The sequence below is a fragment of the Protopterus annectens genome, chromosome 8.part0, assembly GCF_019279795.1.
Source record: "Protopterus annectens isolate FY-2018-M chromosome 8.part0, PAN1.0, whole genome shotgun sequence".
NCBI lineage: Eukaryota > Metazoa > Chordata > Ceratodontiformes > Protopteridae > Protopterus > Protopterus annectens.
Genome location: NC_056741.1, coordinates 1,288,172,063 through 1,288,193,724, shown reverse-complemented (window position 1 = coordinate 1,288,193,724; position 21,662 = coordinate 1,288,172,063). Strand labels below are relative to the sequence as shown.

General features: G+C 39.0%; 1 protein-coding gene across 6 annotated transcripts in view; it reads right to left on the bottom strand.

Moving 5' to 3' along the window:
- ARHGEF1 (Rho guanine nucleotide exchange factor 1) overlaps positions 1-21,662 on the bottom strand; it is a 3,019,431-nt gene that overhangs the window by 2,823,764 nt on the left and 174,005 nt on the right. For 5 of the 6 annotated variants that reach the window (XM_044080805.1, XM_044080809.1, XM_044080807.1 and 2 more), the window contains exon 2: positions 663-763. The exons of the other annotated variant lie outside the window; for it this stretch is intronic. The gene's annotated coding sequence lies outside the window, so the exon portion shown is untranslated. The remainder of the gene's footprint in view (positions 1-662; positions 764-21,662) is intronic. 6 annotated transcript variants of the gene reach the window in all.

Here is a 21,662-nt window from a genome sequence, read left to right as displayed (position 1 = left end):
AGTATAATTGAGCTTTTCTACAGGAGTACCAGTGGAAGAAAAGTCAAACAAAACCATGGGTTAAAGAAAACTGTCCAGCTCTTTGCTGTGCATTTAAGACCAGTATCAACTCAGTGTCCAGGTTGTGTATTTGTACAAAATATAATACAGTGGAATTTCCACATCCTATATAACTATGGCACTTTGCTGCTGAAACCGGAGTTTCTTTCTTCCTGAGCTCACTGCAACATAAAAATTCAGACAAAAGCAAGCACCAACCGCAAATGCTCTTAAGAAAAGCAGTACATCTCAATTAGCAAACTCTTACTATCCTTCAAGCTCATTTATAGACTGTACAAAATAGGCATTTACCACAGTTACCAGAAATGTACCTATTTCTACATTTTGGTTATTGTAATAACAGCCCTGACTACTAGTTAATATAACACAACAGCTAAACATCAGAAAATCTACCACCTCTCCCTCCATAAATGAGACACAATGAAATGCAGCCATATGAACATTCAACTCTGCAAGTGCACTCTCATTTAGCCAAAAATGTGCTTACTACACAAGCAAGTATACATGAATCATAAATCCAAGTATGAAGTTCAGTCATACCTCAGCTTTTCACCCCAAGGAGTACGACTTCACGCAAAATTAATTATAATTTAAAATCCTACCTTCACTGAAGAATTTCTGAAGTAGCTCCACTAATCCTTTTCATTCAGATAAGCACAGATCCTTATCTCGTAAGGCATGATTTCTGATAAGACTGCAATATCTGTGGAGCATGAAAAAGTTATTTTACAGGACAGCAGACATTAGTTACAGAGATCAGAACTAGATTTATGCTGAAAGCTGAACAAAGCCACTTTTCCACTCTGGTTAATATTTCAACCTTTCTACCCAAGGCCAAGTACTTTAAAGTCCAAGTATGACATACAAACTTCTCTAATGTCTCTCCATGTGACCAACTCCATTACCTTCTGTAGTTTTCATTTTCATACTTTTCTTAATGTGGATAAAAGTCACTGTCTTAACGCATCTGTGTGTGTTACTACCTCTCTAGCAGAACATATTAGTATGTTATGGGCACCTGATACAATGTAGTTATGTTCCCATGATTTTTTTTTTTAACTTACTGTTAGGCAATTTGATTTTCAAAATTATGCACTTTCTGACACGCAAATACTACTGGCATTTCCGTACTGTTTTAACAAAGTGTCGCATGCATTTGTGTGTATAGACAGTGAACTTGTGGAGCTCTTCTTCCTTGTGCCTTCTCTGAAAATGAGCCCAAACAGCTATTCTGTATTGTATACCAGACTTTTAATGACTTGCAAATAAGAACTGCAGTCCAACATGTAGTTCCACCCATGCCCTGTGCAGCCATGTTTCTGAACACAAATGGCAGCTGCTCTAGTGTACTGATACAGATTTCCCATAAATGTCAGGCCACCGTTACACACCCAGTTCATTAATCACCTACAGCTGTATGTGTTTTTCATAAAAATTACAGTATCCACATGGCCCTCATCAAATGTTAAGGACATAGCCCTTGATAACAGCAATGCCACAAAAATGACCATAACCCCCTTCTTGGACCTCTCTAATGTGAGTGATGTAGGCAATCCTGATATGGGTCTTTCTATCCTATCCTAAACAGGAGATTACTAAGCTATCGATCCGGAGGTCATTTTAAGCCTAGCCATTTCAACCTAATGCAATACCTGAGAGGTACTAGTCAATACCCAAATTGCATTTAGTGATGACTGCCCATGGTCCCAAGCATCCCTTTACTGTCAAAACCCAGATTTATCACTTTTAGTGCACTGGAATGACCAATAAATGATAGTGAACAGCACTAACTGCTGGCAGGGCAGCAGGTTTCATCTATTGAAAATGCATCTACAGTCTGCCCTCTCTGCTTCAGTAGACGGCCTCATACAGAAACAACTGATGCCAATGCAGAGACCTGGCTAGGTACCTACTGTTTTTCTAGGACAAAAACCTACCTGAGGATCATTAGTGCTGGTGGTCTAGGAGGATACAACCCAACTACAACCTGGGCAACACAAAGCTCAATTGTTGCACTGGGAGCTTGACACAGCTGGTAGGAAGGAAGGATGGACATACCCATCCTGGGGGGACAAGCAAGCTATTTGCAACTACAAGCCTTTGAAGGAAGGAGTGTCACATGTGGTCGGGGGGGGGTCATGCTGTACACCAAGCTGCCATATCGCCATAGCCTTCATTATATGCAAGTGTAGAAGACAGTGAACTTGCACAGGGGAAGTACTACTAACCCTGGTGATGATATGGGTCACGTACTCCAACAAAAAAAAAAGGACATACAGAAATGTCCACAAAGCCACAATGTCGGCAAGGTCATAAGAAATCCCAAAGCATACCTAAATGACAGCCCCTCTGAACAGCTCTTGCCCACATAAATCTAGGCTACAGGGCACGAGTCAATTTTCAAGCTTCTTGTTCTGCTATAAATCAGGAGAGTTTGCAAGGCTCTGTGCTCTCTTCCACAGAGCTCTGCATCACTTTTCAAGTGTTTCAACTGCACCCAGAGCCATACAAGCTAAGATAACATCATTTTCTTGATTTATTGCACTCATACTTGCTTTTTACAGTGATAGCTACTGTTTTTGAACATTTTTAAAGCATTTCATTAATTTTCTGGCAAAAAATTTAATTTCTCTGTTTTTTTGGCTTTTTCAATTTCTGTTTGCCTCCAGATCACACTGCAGGAGGTTGAATTAGCCGGGGACTTAATTGTTTGGTGGTATTTTGTTGTTTATATGTAACTGAGAGATACTATTGATGCGCTTTTACATTAAGAAATTCCAGGACCATTCATCTTGCGGCAGAAAGTATTTACCTGGTCGGTCTGAGTTGGGAAGCACTCCAGGGAGCTCAAAGTGTGACTGATTGTTGGTTAGAGGGCATAGAAGTCAGTTTTTAAGCTTTTTTTTATTTCCTCTGTTACACAACAGGTAAGCTTGTGCAGAGCCACCTACCATGCAGCAGCAGTTAGCAGTACCCTGGTATGGTAGCTGATGCCTCAACAGTAAAATTTCACTATAAAATTAGAATTGGAACCAAAACCTGTTAAACACCAAGGCATTATGCAGAACTAAGCTTAGAGCAGCTAGCTTGCGCATCGGAGAGTACTACTACATCCTTGTATCATACATTTTTCCCTTACCCCCAAGTAACTAGTTTGCGTATAGAATAGCACTATCATATCCTATCACTACATAACATCTTGGCCTTAACCACAAAAACTACCTTAGGAGATCCATTAAAACTCAGTTCTTAATCATAAACAGACAACCTATTACAGGGTTGCCAGGACAACGCAGATATGCAATTTCCTAATATAGTCTAGCAACTGTCTCATGTTCTCAGACAACTAGTTAATCATAAAAAAAAAATACACCATTATGTGAGACAAGTAAATACGTAACTTCCTTGGAGGCAAAAATCTTGCATACAGAAGAGGTTATTAAGAATACCAACACCACATCCCTCACCACACTCTCAGATTGTCTTGCACTGTGGCACGTAAAAGAAACCTTTCCAAATATCAAAGACCTCCAAAGCCACCTAAAGGCAACACTGCTCTTCAACAATCATTAAAACGCACACCGAAAGAAACACCAAACATATTACATAAGCTTACACCCAATGGTCCCTCAAGAGCAAAGCCCAAAAGGCAAGCATATATATTACCGAATACTCTTGTCATTGGGGACTCTAATATGCAACAGGCATGCCCCGTTCTCCAGGTCTGACAAGGAGAAGGCAATGATTAGTTGCCCATCTGGGGCCAGGATCCACAATATCATACATGCACTGAAGTTACTGCACCCCAGGTACCAAAAATCACAGTCCATGTGAATGTAAATGACTGGAGACGGAGCTCACTGGACCATATGAAGAGACATAAAGGATTGCTCAAAATACGCGCACAGACAGGTACAAGCCTTACACAGAGCAGCATTCTACCTTCACCAAGGATGATACCACAGCACGAACGTAAAAATGGATTTTGATAACTGGCTTAGTTTCTGGTGTCACGCCAGAGGGAATCAATATATGCCAGAATGAGAGGACAAGGTCTACAGACCATGTTGTTTTGCCAAGGATTAGCTGCACCTATCCCCCCTAAGCTTGTGGATATTGATTAAAGCTTTATCTATCCCCACAGAGCCTTTATAGGCAATGTTAAAAGGAAAAAAAAAAAGACAAACCTACAAATACAGTAAAAAAAAAGTCTCCAAGCAACCTTAAGGTGTTACTGCTCAATGCTAGGAGCCTTAACAAAAAAACTATGCACCCTTCAAAGCCCTCCTCACTGCAGAGGATGTAGACATTCGTGCTGCAAATGAGGCTTCAGATTGTAAAACAAAACTACCAGGGGACTGAACATACTAGACATTATTTGTGTTTCTAAAGAAATTACTGTTACTTCAAGTTTTACCACCACTGATGTGCAGTGGTCATAGGGTTATAAAGGTTAATTCGTTGCTAGATAATTCTGCCAAACTGAAATCTAAACCAATGCACAGAAGGTTAATTACAGATTATATGGAAGCAAAACAGTCACTACGTAAAACTAAATGGAGTGAGGTGTTCAGTGGAAAACTGCAGAGGGATTGTGGAAAGTTTAGAAAGAGAAATTGTTTGAGTACAAAAAAATGTTTAACATCAGGATCTAGGCCAGTGAAGGTGAACCTATGATACGCGTGTCAAAGGTGACGCGCCATCGTTCACCAATACCAGAGTTACCAAAGAAACTGAATGAACAAAAATAAAAGAAATATGTGACCCTGCACTTATCTATTAAAACACAGCAAGAAAAAAATCATTAATTGATATTAATCAAATCAAATGCAGCATTTTTTTCAAGTCAATTCAAAATTACTATTAAAAGTAGGGTCATGTTTTGGTGCACTATTTTAAGGCCAATTATCAGTGCGCATATTGTTTTCTCTATTGAAAATCACTGATTTTTCTTTCACTTTTATAATACATAGCAGCACACATGATTGGACTGTATATTTTTTTAAATAAATGAATATGTAAAGAACCGTTTCTCTTTTGTTCGCGGGGGGGGGGGGGGGTGACACACCAGCAGAGCCAGGATAGGCATTTCCCAAATTTTTGATACACCAAGCCCAAAAGGTTCGCCAATGCTGATCTAGGCATATAACATCAGGGGGATATACCATAAGAACAAGACATCTGATTAAGGTGAAAGACAAAAAATATAAGAGAAGTCAGAGTTACAACTTTGAAAACTAAATAAACAAGCTGGACAAACAAATTAAGCACAGTGTGAGACAAGATCAAGAAAAATGTGAAGAAAACTTGTATAAAGCTATTGAGAATAACAGGAAACCTTTTATAGATAGAAAATATGTGGAAGGAGTAAAGACATACAAACTGATAAACTGTGTGCATATTCTAAAATTTATTCTCAGACACAACAGATACAAAATCTTATGCAAAACAGTATGGCTCCACAAAAGGGGTGATAAGTTGTCCTAGTGCCCTTATCTGAAAAAGAACCATGCAAACTGGACCCAAACAAAGCACAGGGAGGAGATGGAATTAGTAACAATGACCTGACTCATATAAATAGGGGAGATTCTTCAAGCTTGGAGACGCGCACTTACTAAACCTGTCATTAAGGGAAAGGGGAGTAGGACAAACCCAGAGTCATACAGACCTTTAAGTCTACGTTCATGTTGTGGAAAAATAATGGAAAAGGCAACACTGGACAAGTTATTGTTAGAACTGGATAAGTTGGGACTTGAAACCATATATCAGCATGCATATGTTGAAAATAGATCTATTACCACCTGTAACATGATGTTCTTCTTCTTTCGGCTGTTCCCATTAGGGGTCGCCACAGTGGATCATCTGTTTCCATTTCTTCCGGTCCTCTGCATCTTGCTCTGTCACACCAACCACCTGCATGTCCTCTCTCACCACATCCATAAACCTTATCTTGGGCCTTCCTCTTTTCCTCTTACCTGGCAGCTGCATCCTTTTCCCAACATAGCCAGCATCCCTCCTCAGCACATGTCCAATCCAACACAATCTCGCCTCTCTGGCTTTGTCTCCAAACCGTCCAACCTGGGCTGACCCTCTAATATACTTATTCCTAATCCTGCCTACCCTCGTCACACCCAGTGTAAATCTTAACATCTTTAACTCTGCCGCATCCGGCTCCGACACCTGCCTTTTTGTCAGTGCCACTGTCTCCAACCTGTACAACATAGCTGGTCTCACTACCCTCTTCTAGACCTTCCCTTTCACTCTTACTGGTACTTGTCTGTCACATATCACTCCTGACACACTTCTCCACCCTGCCTGTACTCCCTTCTTCACCTCTCTTCCACACTCGCCATTACTCTGAACTGTTGATCCCAAGTATTTAAACTCATCCACCTTCGCCAACTCTACTCCTTGCATCCTCACCATTCCTCTATCCTTCCTCTCATTCACACACATATATTCTTGTCTTAGTCCTGCTGACCTTCATTCCTCTCCTCTCTAGAGCATATCTCCACCTCTCCAGGTTCTCCTCAACCTGTTCCCTACTCTCACTACATATCACAATGCCATCTGCAAACACCATAGTCCACAACAATATAAAAACAGCTATGAATGAAAAATTGTGCTGTGATGTAATTTATATAGGTTTAACTTCAGCATTTGACAGGGTCATACACAAAACACTGATCAATAAGTTAGAACAATGAGGTATTGATGTACTCCTGATAAGATGGATAGGTGCATAGCTTACAGATATGACATGGCAAGTATCATACAGCAACTTGACATGTGAAATCCTTGGTTACAGTCAGGGTGTCCCACAGGGCTCTGTCCCAGTTTCTTACTTGTTTAGATTGTATCTTTCAGACCTAATTTTTTCATCTAAGGTGTTCTACAGTCTATATGCAGACAAATTGATATTGGGCAAACTGATTACATGTGTTACAGATAAAGCATGCCTGCAAAACAACTTGACTAAATTGACCATTTGGGCACCGGAGAATAACATGCTAATAAATACATCAGAAACTAAGCATATAAGATTTGGGAGACATAAATTGAAATGTGAATATTTAATACAGCAGACAGTGATTGAAACTGTAGACTCATTTAAGGACCTGGGTATATGGGTAAATACAGCTGAGTTTTTCTAATCACATCAACCAATTGGTTACTGATACTAATACAACTAGAGACTGCATAAAAAGATTTATAAAGCCTAGGAAATCAAAAATGATGAAATAATTCATTAGACACAAACTTGAGTACTGAATAACAATATGGAAACCCTATAGGAAAACAAGCATAAGTAAACTGGAAAGAGTACACTGGAAATATAGCAAAGGCATCCATGGTTGTGAAAATTTAAGTTATTATGAAAGACTAAATATCTGAACTTGTACAGTGTCTATTACAGATATCTAACAGGAGATTTTATTCAGGTGTATAGGGCATTTAGAAACAACTACCTCTGAGAATGTTTGGGGTTATCAAAAAGTACTACAGAATCATCAGACAACCTATGCAAAAGATTCTACAGGAATGAAAAAAGTGTACTAACTGGTTCTCTGACAGGAGTAGCTGATGCATGTAACGGACTACCAAATTACATTAAAACATGTAATAACTTAGATGTTTTTAAGAACAGCCTGGACACTTATTATGGAAACAAGTGTTTTGGTATATTGTCAATCTAGAAGGGCATTAATGCCCATGCCTGAAATATTTGTATGCATGTATGTACTTGTTTTAAATACATAGGAAGTACACTCCAGCAGTGCAAGGCTACAGTGCCTTCCAAACATTTAAACCAACAACAGCACAGACTAGAGCCAGAGGTGGTTGTACATTAGCAGCAAACATATCTCTAAGTTGGTTCAACAGGATGATACCTGGAAGCTCATCCACGGGAAAGTAACCATAGTAAGGTTCCTCACCAAATCATGGCTAGCTGCAGATCACTTTCTATGCCACTAGAGTCTCACGACTTTTACTTAAACCTACTAGAGGTGCTCACCATCCAAACACCCCTACTTCATGGCTGACTACCCACCCCTCTATGGACTGGGAAACGTACAGTGCCTCACACTCACAGTAAGACTTTTTCCTGGACTTCATTCATGTAAAAAAACGTGGAGGGGGAGACAGAGAACACTCCAACCAGAGTTGGATCTGGTACTCAACAACATGGTAAAGCATTGCACCCTACCCCATCATGTCCCTGCTAGTGAGGTTGGATCACAAAGTGGTGTCCTTTGAAGTAAAAGTCAACTCAGAAAACCCAACTAAGCCAGTAACAGTTAGGAACTAATCTAAAGTTAATTACATCTTGTTAAGCGACAGTTTGTCAAAATTGAAGGCTCCCACAAACCCTAAGAAGACAGCTGTCTATACAGAACTGTGCACAGAAACCCCATACAAACATGTAACAGGCTGCAATTAGGCTGCCTTATCTACCAGACGCAAACCCAGATCTAACAGCAAAAACAAATCCCAATGGTGGAATCCTAACCTTAACAGGGTACGTAACAAAATAAAAAAGTCATGGCCAAAATCAGACAGTGAGTCTTACAGACCCAAGAACACTCAAATTCAACTAAACAAGAAACCAAGAGTTCTAATAAAGGTCCAACAAGGCCAATTATGAGGTTAGGATGGCCTGTCAGGCTAAGGACAATAACAAGGCCTTCTTCAGATATATCAGGAGCCTTAAACTTAGCACACAGCAGTGTGCAGAACTGGTTGTAAATTACACAACATTCACTAACCAGAGCAACATAGCAAATCTTCTAGCTAATAAATTTAGCTCTAACCTCACCTCACCCCCCCCCACTACCCCTGTGAAATGCTTTCTAGCACATCCACCCCCAACCATCAACAGGCAGCAGGTCCAGGTGGCACTTGTTAAGGCTAAAAGCACTGCTTCAATGTGCCCAAAAATATCCCTGGTTGCCTCCTAAACAGCCTCACAAATAACTTAGCAAGACCACTAGAGGCACTCTTCAACAACAGCCCCAAAACAGGTTACATACCAAGTGAAAGGAGGGCCGCAACAATCATTCTCCAGAAGGGTAGGAGAAAAATACCTCCAAATCCTGCTGAAAGTGATGAAGACAAAAAACTGAAGCAGCAACAAGTGAAAACTTCAGAGCACCACCACGGCAACTGGATAATTCAAATTCCAAATGAACGACCAAATAAAAGTAAAAGTGGGTGTTTATTGAAGAACAAACACTTAAAACAAACTAAGTGGAATAAAAATCGATAAGCGCTTTTGGCTATTCAGCCATCAAAAGATCGTAACGCTTATATCTAAAAAGTACAGTTTTGTACCTACCATAAATGTAGATGTTCGAGGATTCCATTGCTGCAGTCCTGACTCATATCCTCAGTCTTTTCTTGCCCCAGATGTCAGAAGACCCTAAAAAGACAAGTCCCAAAACAACCTGCACCAAAAACATGTACAATATAAACAACCATATATACAAAAATATAAGCATGTAAACTCACCTACACAACCACTACATTTATGGTAGGTACAAAACTGTACTATGTTCTTCGCCTTCCATTGCTGCAGTCCTGACTATTGGGTAGAATCCCAAAGCAGAGGTAAGGGAGGCTGGCAAATTATAAAGTAGTAGGAGCTGACAACATGCCTTGTAAAACAGCTGTGGCAAAACCAGCCCTAGACTTAGAGTAGATAGGAAGGTGATAATGCCTAGAGAAAGTATGCACTGAACTCCAAGTAGCTGCTTCCAGAATATCCTTAGTTGCCACCCCTTAGAAATGCTGTTGAAGTGGCAGTAGCCCTAGTGGAATGAGGCCTAATCCCAGCTGGAATCTCCTTGCCATGATGGGAATAACAAAATGCAATGCAAAAGCCAATCCACCTAGAAATAGTTTGTTTTGACACAGGCTTGCCCTGAGAACTCAAAGCAAAAGAAACAAACAACTGCTGAGACTGCCTAAAATCCTGCTTAAATAATAACTGTACATCTAAAGTGTGCAAAATCTTTTCCCCTTTATTTTGAGGATCTGCAAAAAAATGAATAGTTTGGTTTAAAGCCACACTAGAAACCACCTTAGGCATAAAAGAAGGATTATGATACCCTATCCTTATGGAAAATCAAAAGGCTCTACTGCCCAAAGGGGCTGCAACTCAGACACCCTTCTTGCAGAAGTAATAGCCAACAGAAAAGCCGTCTTCCATGACAAATATTTCAATTCAGCAGTAGCTGCCGGCTCAAAAGGTTGTAGAGTAAGTTTTTCCAACACAAAATTGAGATCCCAAGCAGGAGTAGGAGCTCGGGTCTTATATTCTTTGCCCCTCTAAGAAACTGCTTGAACAAAGGATGCGAAAACAAAGGTGGGTCACAATCATAGTGAGCTGAAAATTGCTGCAGCATGAATCTTTATGGAAGAGAAGGACAAACCTTTGTCCAATAACTCAGTAAGATATTGAAGAGCCACACTCAAATTAGGCTCTGAAATCTCCAAATTCTTTGCTGTACTCCAAAATAAAAATCTCTTCCATTTTTCATGACACTCTCCTTGTACTAGGTCTTCTAGCTTCCATAATCACATTTAAAACTTGTTGAGGAAGTTGAGACCTGCTGTGTCAACACAGAACATGCCAGGCTGTTAGATGAAGAGAGTGAAGCTTGACATTGAGCAGATGACGTCCTGCTGAGATAACAGATGAGGAATCAGAGGTAAAGGCCATGGAGGCATCTGGAGCTATCAAAATCATCCTTGGCCTGTCTTGTCTGACCTTTAATAGTACCTTTGGATGAAGAAGTTAAACTGGAAAGGCATACACATGAAGGTTTTTCCAACTGAGACAGAGCATCCACTTTCAAGCCTGTGTGTGAACCCCCCCCTGTGCAATACTTTGGCAGCTGGTGGTTTAGTGGAGAAGCGAACAGATCTATGTCTGGAGTTCCCATGACACTGATACATGAAGATCCAGTTTCCACTCGTGGGGATCCATGATTTGTCTGCTTAACACATCTGCTAAGGAGTTCTGTGCTCCTGGCAGAAACCTTGCCTGAAGAGTTAGTTGCCCATAAAAACATTGCTTGCCTGCATAGAGGATAAGAATGTGTTCCCCCCTGCTTGTTGATGTACCACATGACAGTTGTGTTGTCTGTTAGAATCAACACCTGCCCTGGAAGAAGTAACTCCTTGAAAGCCATTAATGCAAATTGGACTGCTAACATCTCCTTCATGTTGATATGTAGATGCTGTAGTCTGGCAGGCCACTTGTCTTGTATCCACTTTCCATTTAGATGAGCTCCCAAGCAATGTCCGAGGCATCTGTCGTTAAAATAGAGTCCCTTGTTTAGGTGACATTCCTGAGCCCACCACAAGAATTCTTTTCGAAGGCAAGGTATTATTTGAATGACAGTGTCCAAATCCTGGCAGTGCTGTGTCCATACATTTTTGAGATACCATTGTAGCTTCCTCATATGCAGTTTGGCATTGGGAAGCACTAGAATACAAGATGCCATGAACCCTAATGCTTGAAGGACTGTCCTTGCAGTCAGCACGGACTGATGAGATAGTTGATGGAAGTAAAGTGACAGACTCTTTTGTTTGTCAAAAGGCCATCTAGTCTCACACCCAGAAAGCACATGTCTTGAGAGGGTACTAGACTGGACTTTAGAATACCCTAGGCATCTTAGCACTGCTATAACATATTCCAGATGCTGTAGAAGGTTTTCTTGAGCCAGAATCAGGCAGTCGTCCAAGTAAGGATAGATTTGAATTCCTTGAAGCCTGAAGTAAGCTATCACTGGAGCCAGAACCTTTGTGAATACTCGCAGTAGATAAGCCAAAGGGCAATGCAGAGAACTGATAATGAGAATTTCCAGCTCATACTTCCTGCAACTTAGCCTTATAGGCACATGAAGGTAAGCTTCCTTGAGATCTAAAGTTACCATCCAGTGATCTTTGCCCAGCAGAGGTAAAAGCTGTTGTAACGTCAACATCTTGAACTTGGGAATGTCCAAAACGTGTTGAGGAGAGATAAATCCAAAATTGGTCTCCACGTGTTCCCTTTCTTTGGTACAAGGAGGCGGCGAGAATAAAATCCTAGGCCCCTTCGATACACTGGCTGAATGGAAAACTTGCTTGTGAGCCTCTTTTCTTTGTAGAGGAGGAACGCCTGGCATGCCTTTGAAAGGCATTGTATGGAAATAAAATCTGTAACCGTGGTGAATGATATCCAACACCCATTTGTCTTGAGTAATTAAATCCCAATTTTCTTTGAAAAGAGACAGTCTTCCTCCCAAAGGAGCTGCCAAACGTGAATCTGCTGGCAGCTGAAAACACAGGTCATTGGGTCTGTTTGGACTGACCCCTGCCCTCACCAGAAGTCTGAGCAGGTGAACTCCTGTTCTAGGCCTAAAAGAACCTTGAGCCCTGCCCCCTAGACTGAGAATCATAAGCAGGATATGACCACCCCTTAGCAGGCCAATTTCTACTAAACGTGGCTGCACCTGCAAAAATCTTTAACAGTTTGCATAGACTTAGCTTTGTCCTCCATCTTCTTTAAAACTGCTTCCAGGCAGGTAACCAAACAACACATCAGACTGTAAAGGAGCATCCAAAATCCTTGTCTTAACATGCTCAGCTAAATTCTGATCCTTCAACCAGGCATGCCTGCGAAGAACAGAACTGGTAGCAGCCACCCTCGAGGAGGCCTGTACAGCATCAAAACCACATTGCAAAGAATGCTTACCCACTTGTTCAGACACATGAACCAAATCCAGCAACTCTTTACACTCAATACCTTCCGCCAAAGCATCCACCTTAGATTTCAATTGTGAAAGGAGAAAATTCTGATATTTTAGCATGTGAAACTGACAATTCAAAGCTCTCATGGCTAGAGTGGAAGAAGTATACACTTTCTTTCCCCACCTATCCAAAGCCCTTGCCTCTTTATCAGTGGGAACAGGATTTTTAACTACAGAAGCCTTTACACCCTTAGGCCCTTGAGAAATAGTTTCTGGGTCCGACTCTTAAACAAATATTTATGAGCCCTATAATACCTATCAGGCTTAACAGGAGCAGGAGGCAAAGAGTCAGGGTTCAGGGAAGCCTCTGCAAAAACATCTTCCACCACATTCAACACAGGAGGAATAGCTAAAGGCCTATGCTGGGGTAAAACAAGAACTCCCTAAGCCTTTTCCTGGAGTCAGAGTAATCCTGGCCTTCCCATTTAAAGTGCTCCCTCATGGAATGCAAAGTCTCTGAAAATGAGAAATCCTCAGGTGGAGGAATCATCCACATCAGAATCAGAATAAGTAGGATACTCCTGCAAATCTTCCACAGAAGATTCTGAAGCCTCTGAACACTGTTCAAAACTATCAAACTCGTTCCACCCTAGGCCTCTTATCAGGCGGGGCATAGAACCCCTAATCATAGTAATCAAATCTTCTGCCATTTTTAGCATATGTTTCTTAGGTACAGAACCCAAATGCTAGGAGAACCCCCCACTGAAGCTGTAGAAGGCCTACCTCACAAAGAAGTTTTGGCAACAGAAGGAGAGGCCCTAATTACCTTGGGAAGAGAGGGAAGAACAGTCACCTGAGAAGCCCCTCAGCCTGGCCTACCTCCTGAGAAGGCACATCCTGTAAGAGTATAGTTTCTGCCTGGGACCCTAAACAAGGTATACACAAGGTATGATAATCCCTATGAGGTATCTGTTTCCCACAAGAAATACAGTTATTCACTTTTTCTGACATCCGGTAAAATACTGAGGCAAGAAAAAATAAAAATGTTCCACGGGTACTTTAGCCAACTCTGTTTAATATTTCAAAACTGCTTCTGCATCAAAAGACTGAGGATATGCTCTGGAGTCAGGACTGCAGCAATGGAAGACGAAGAACATCATGATTTAAATAAAAACAACCATCCAAACGTCTTTCTGATTCTAAAATAACAATGAAGTTAGTAGCCAATCGTAGCCTTCAAAATTTTTGATATTTTACAGGACGAAAAATAAAACTAACATCCTATCATTAGAACAGAGTGAACTCCATTTGATATAATTAGAGCTAATCAGATGGTGATGATAACCTCCAATCATTACTCATCACCTTTCTGTATCTTATTCCTTATTCATCCAAAATAACTTCTATGGTGAATATTTAATAGACAGCCTATGGCAATAACTCATCATTGTATTAAATAACCCATAAAACAAAGGGAACACTTCTCTCGTTACTGGGTTGTTTATAAAAACAATATAAAATATAATGCATATAGTCTCTTATTGGATCAATGACAATAACCAATAAAATCACGATGCATATTGCTACATCAACCCCTTATCAGAACTCATAGTCACATGAGGAGAAGCTAACAGTCAAACGAAAAAATATCTGTAGCCGTCGCTACATATACAATTCCCAGGCTCAATGCTGTGGCAGTTGCCAAATAACATTTTCCAATTCCATGAGAAGTAATAATAAAATAGACTATAAATCACAATAATCGCTGCAAAAACATATAATGAAATGAATCTCCAACAGCAGCAACCATCCTCAAAGGGGTTCATCAACAATTGACTGATGAACACATATCAAAATAAATAACCAATAGTGTTTGTTCTTCATAATATTTCACAACCAATAATACAAAGAGAATTCAACTCTCCTTATAGGTTGATCAAAGCAGCAACAGACCAGTAGGTAGTGCGCTAAAATCAATCTTTTATTGGCAAACTAACATAATAGCTAACCAATAGGAGTTCATGACATATCTTGCTTAGCTGTGGAAGACTAGCTGTGGAAGACTATCGGTCAAACAAAAACAAAAACTAGCAGAAATAAAGAAATATAAAAATATATGCAAAATCACAAGAACGTTATATAGAACTTAAGCGCTAAGCAATTCTTGAATTATATCAGCCATCACTATGGACAAAAAGAGATGTGAAGATATATACAAAGAAAAATCACAAAACCGCTATGTGAGGCTTAAGCACTGCGTAATTCTTAAAAAGCATCAATCATCGCAATAGGCTCATCGCCAGTTCACTAGCAAGAATAAAGCAATTTCTGTGTTCAATAAGCAGCCTATGGTGTTAAATCATTAAACTAAGCAACCAATAAAATAAGACAGGCTCAGCTCTTCTCCACAGGTTAATCCAGGAGAACAATTTCCCAATAGATAGCATACTTGAATCAGATTCTCATAGGTCAAAAACAGGGGACCAATAACAATTCACAGTAAGTCCTATCTGTCGCCAGCTAGCCCCCCATCAAACAAACAAAAAAAAAATATATAAAAAATAAAAATAGATAGCGATCACCACACATGCAACCTCCAACAACCCAGTTCAATAGCAGCTGCAGAGGGCCGCTTTTTGGCCTATGTAAAAGTAGATGATGTAAATACCATAAAATGCTATGCGTAGTTTAAAATAAAGCAACTCACCAGTGGGCATTTTCCACATTTAGGAGCTCATCACCGATCAAATAACACAGCCATAATGGAATTAGTAACTCATTTAAGATAAGCTCAAAAAGCTAATCTCCGACTAAGACAACTAACTGAAGAAAAACTCGTATGATATTCTTTTACTGTAGGACTTTCACTGAAATGTGATACCAATCATTAAAAAATAACAGCAATTGCTATAAACATAGCTGCCTCATAGTGGTAAAATCAAGAGAACTATTTTACTAAAAGTTAACTCAAGTAAAAAATGAAAAACATGAAAGAACACAAACAACGCTCTTATTGCATGATGACATTTTGTACTAAGCAGCAATCGCTTTAAAGGAAGAACCATAATGAACAATAATCAATATATGACATAAAAAGCCATATCAGTTGATTAGACATAGGTCAAATTCCAGCATATCATATAGTGTGCCAATGGAAGGAGGCATTCTCCATCGACCAAGGTTGATATATATATATATATATATATATATATTGGGTTATAGATCCAAAAATAAATATATATATATTACTTAATTATAAAAATTAAAAAGCATAGTAAAATCTCTGTTCTCATACACAGATGATGAAACAGATGACATCAACCAGTCAAATATTGGGGAGGAGGGTTTTGCCCTCTTTTTAGTACCCAATTACATTTCTTCTGGCTCTTAAGATAGGTTTTAATGGTACAACAATATTTAGGCCAGGTCTATGATGTGCTTGGAGGTTAATTATCAGTTGATATCACGTAGTTCAGTGGGATTATTAATGTCTCCTACTCTATTGGTTCAAGTCATCACCTTCAAAACTTTAAATTTAAAGTGGTGTGTGGGATTATCAAAGTGATGCGCTGCCAATGCATTATTCAATCTTTATGGAGTATGTCCCTAAGGTGTCTCAGGATCCGATCTTTAAGTCTTTGATCCATCTTGCCTATATAGAAGGCTTCACATTGGCAACATATAGCTATGTAAATCAGATGTTTAGTATTACAATCAGCATAGTAGTTAGAAAAATAAACTTTTCCTGTTACTGGGTGAGTAAAAGTATTATTACTGTCTATATAGGGACAAGCTTTGCACCCAAGGCATTTGAAGGTGCCTTTTCTCTCAGAACATTGTCTACGTCTGAACCCATCTTTGTTGCATACAAGTCTCTTAATATTTTTCTTGTTTTTAAAAATAAAACAGGGGGCATCACCAACAACTTTCTTGATTTTATCATCCGTAGTTAATATAGGCCAAAATCTCCTGACAACTTCACAGATCTGTGTACTGTCATTGCTACAAGTCAGCATACACTTAAATTGTCTCTCTAACTCTATTAGTAGACGCAGCCATTGTTGAGGAAGTTACTTGGGGTGAAACATAGGGTCTACACCTTTGGCTTTCCCAAGTTCTTCACTATTACTTTTGATAAATAAGTTACCATCTTTATAACCTCTTTCTCTTAGATTGTTAGTGAGGTTAATCCACTCGATCTCATAATCTTCTTCTTTTGTACAAAGTCTCGAGGCACGTAAGACTCGATTGTCATAGATGTTATTAAAAATGTGCTTTAGATGCATACTTTGTCTATGTAAGTAATGGTTGTGCCAAGTTGGCTTCCTAAAGACATTGGTGCTTATTCCCTTGCTTGGGTGTAAGCTGATCTTTACATCCAAAAAATCTATTTCAGTGGCTGAGAATGTAGCCTTAAATTCTAAAAAATCTGTGTTTTGGTTAACGTACTCCACAAAGGACATCAAATCATCAGTGTTTCCCTTCCAAAAAATAAAAATATCATCTACAAATCGGCCATAATAAGGAAGGTCACCATTCCAAGGATTCACTCCACTCAATACTTCAACCCTTTCCCACTGAGCCAGAACCAAGTTAGAGTAGCTTTTAGCACATGGAGTGCCCATTGCTACTCCCCATGTCTGTAGATAGAAGTCTTCACCATAAACAAAGATGTTATTTTCCAGAACTAGCTCCAATAAGGTGCATAGCAGATTGGAATTAATGTTACTTCGTGATAGAAAGGTCTTGATGACATGAAGACCATAATCATTAGGTATAACAGTAAACAGACCAGTAATGTCCATGGTTACCAAAATGATATCTTTATAGTCCATTATACAGTTGATCTTGGTATAAAGATCTTGAAGAAAACTTCCTGTCTTTTATGACCATGTCAGCATTGCAAAGGACTTTTTTTAGTTCACTTTCAACATAGATGGATAACAGTTCAGTGATCCAGTCCCTTCCCAATACATGGAGGGTTCTTTAGATCTTTATAAATTTTAGGAAGTCCACCTATATTGGGGAAGGTAGGATTAGGGCAAAATCATACAATTCTTTATTTATATGTTGCCCAATAAATAAATCATAGAGTTCATGATGTACAGCTCTAATTCTCAGATCTACCTGTCGTATATTCAGTCTGACATATGTATGTTCATCTTCTAACATACGAGTCATTATCACTATACCAATCAGCATCCATGACAACAATACAACCACCTTTATCAGCTGGTTTAATAACTAAGTTGTCCATCGATCTCAGTTGTTGAAGTGCTTCTTTTTCTTGGCGTGTAATGCTGTGGAAACAGTCATGGTTGGGGTGTGCTCTTATTTTGTTCACCTCCTTTTCACATAACTTCAGAAAGAGTTCAACCGCTGAAGAATTAGTTGGAACAAAATTACTAAGTTTCCTAGGAAAACTTCCTCCATAGCTATTGCTATTAGTATTTTCAAAGATAAATTTGAGTGATATACTCCTGCAGAAAAGTCTGTTATCTGTCATGAGCTCATTTAAGTCTGAAGAAAGGACAGGAATGAAACTCAATCCACGTCTTAGTAAAGAAAGCTGTTCAGGACTTAGCATGACACTAGATAAATTAACTACCAGGCCTATTTGAGATGTGTTTAAGTTGTTACCTTCTTGCGTTTGCGTTCTTGACTCTGTGTTCAAAGATTCCTGTGGGGGAATTGTTTTACAAAAACCGGCAAGGGCCAGTTATCAGAAGTAAAAACAGTTCCTTCTTTCGGTCTTGTACCTATGTCAAAACAGACAGTGGATTCGATATGTTGATTATTGAGTCCTGTACTCAAGTGGCTGGTCCCAGCTTCAATTAATTCATTGGAAGCTATGTTACCAGTAGAAGCAGATGCTGAATCAGTTGGGACAAGTATACTAATGTCAGAAGTGAGATTCAACATTCCTATTTAACCTTGTATCTCAGTATGTCTATTAATAGGATCTCTGTGTGCAGGGATATCTCTCCAAGATTTACTTCGACCCCTGTTAGTTTTATATGTTCCTTCATTGGATTCTCTGGGCCATTCAAAGATCCGACCATTCTTAAAATCTTGATAATCACGTGCTAATTTTTTAATTTTAATCTGTCTAAGGTTATCATAATTTATTAGGTTAGTTTGTAAAAGTTCTAACTTTTGCAGATGTGTATCCTGTAGATTCATTTCTTCCAAGATCACGTGTTTATTGGCAATGAAAGTTGCCATACTTTCTTCTTCAGATCTGAAGTATTCCACCAACAGATGCATATACTTCTGGCTAGTCTCCAAGTTAATTGCTTGCCATCTTGCTAGCAAATCTGGGTAAGTATTTCCATAACTTGGGAGGCATTTCACACGCATACCTCTAGGTATTAATTTGTGATGTATGCAGGCTTCTAGATGAAAACGCTGCCATTGCAGCCTTTTAAGTTTATAAGGTGCATTCTCTACTTCATGGAAGACATGTAAAAAGTCAGTGTCAACAGCTAGTAATGTAGAAGGACCTATTTCTTCGATTCCCAAATTGAGTTGTAGAAGCGGATTAGTCAATTCGCCAGCTATATTTGAAAAGGAGCAATTTTTCTTACGTTCTTGGATCAATGCATCTGCCATGCGTGTAGATCAGGAGCAGCAAGCAAAAACAATAGGAGAAAAATACCTCTAAATCCTGCTGAAGGTGATTTAGACAAAAAAGTGAAACAGCAGCACGTGAAGACTTCAGAGCACCACCACGGCAACTGCATAATTCAAATTCCAAATGAACGACCAAATAAAAGTAAAAGTGGGTGTTTATTGAAGAACAAACACTTAAAACAAACTAAGTGGAATAAAAATCGATAAACGCTTTTGGCATTTCAGCCTTCATCAGATCGTAACGCTTATCTAAAACATCATTTAAATAAAAACAACCATCCAATCGTCTTTCTGGTTCTAAAATAACAATGAAGTTAGTAGCCAATGGTGGTATTCAAAATTTTTGATATTTTATAGGACGAAAAATAAAACTAACATCTTATCAGAAGAACAGAGTGAACTCCATTCGATATAATTAGAGCTAATCAGATGGTGATGATAACCACTGATCATTATTCATCACCTTTCTGTATCTTAGTCCTTATTCGTCCAAAATAACTTCTATTTTGCATATTTAATAGATATGGCAATAACTCATCATTGTATTAAATAACTCACAAAACAAAGGAAACACTTCTTTTGTTACTGGGTTGTTTATAAAAACAATATAAAATATCATGTAGATAGTCTCTTATTGGATCAATGACAATAACCAATAAAATCACGATGCATATTGCTACATCAACCCCTTATCAGAACTCATAGTCAGATGAGGAGAAGCTAACAGTCAAACGAAAAAAATATCAGTAGCAGTCATTACATATAGAATTATCAGGCTCAATGCTGCAGCAGTTGCCAAATAACATTTTCCAATTCCATGAGAAGTAATAATAAAATAGACTATAAATCACAATAAACGTTGCAAAAACATATAATGAAATGAATCTCCAACAGCAGCAATCATCCCCAAAGGGGTTCATCAACAATTGACTGATGGACGCATATCAAAATAAATAACCAATAGCGTTTGTTCTTCATATTTCGCAACCAATAAGACAAAGATAATTCAACTCTCCTTATAGGTCGATCAAAGGAGCGATAGACCAGTAGGTAGTGCACTAAAATCAATCTTTTATTGGCCAACTAACATAATAGCTAACCAAATAGGAGTTCCTGACATATCTTGCTTAGCTGCGGAAGACGACTGGCCATCAGTACCAGCCTCGAGTGAAACAAAAACAAAGACTAGCAGAAATAAAGAAATATAAAAATATATGCAAAATCACAAGAACATTATAGAGAACTTAAGCGCTAAGCAATTCTTGAATTATATCAGTCATCACTATGGACAAAAAGAGATGTGAAGATATATACAAAGAAAAATCACAAAAATGCTATGTGAGGCTTAAGTACTGCGGAATTCTTAAAAAGCATCAGTTGTCGCAATAGGCTCATCGCCAGTTCACTAGCAAGAATACAGCAATTTTTGCATTCAATAAGTATTAAATCATTAAACCAAGCAACAAATAAAATAAGACAGGCTCAGCTCTTCTCCAGAGGTCAATCCAGGAGAACAATTCCTCAATAGATAGTGTACTAGAATCAGATTCTCATAGGTCAAAAAAAGGGGACCAATAACCAATAAAAATTCACAGCAAGTCCTGTCGCCAGCTAGCCCCCCATCAAACAAAAAATTTCACCTGTCTAACCAACTGATATGTCTTTTTATGTCATATATTGATTATTGTTCATTATGGTTCTTCGTGGTGCTGCGGTAGCGTTGTCGCCTCACATTAAGACATTGTCCGTTCGATTCTCAGCTAGAGCATCTTGCGCGTGGAGACATGCGTGAATGGGCATACCTTCGTTGAAGGTTGTGCGTCAGGGTTGGTAACTCGGTACGTAAAAATCTACTGCCAATCATTAGTGGACCGGAGTTCCGCTGTGGCGACCCCAAACCGGGAAAAGCCAAAAGACAACAACAACATGGTTCTTCCTTTAAAGCGATTGCTGCTTAGTACAAAATATCTTCACGCCATAAGAGCGTTATGTGTTCTCTCACGTTTTTCTTTTTTTACTTGAGTTAACTTTTAGTAAAATAGTTCTCTTGATTTTACCACTGTGAGGCAGCTATGTTTATAGCAATTGCTATTATTTTTTTAATGATTGGTATCACATTTCAGTGAAAGTCCTACAGTAAAAGAATATCTTGCGAGTTTTTCTTCAGTTAGTTGTCTTAGTCTGAGATTAGCTTTTTGAGCTCATCTTAAATGAGTTACTAATTCCGTTATG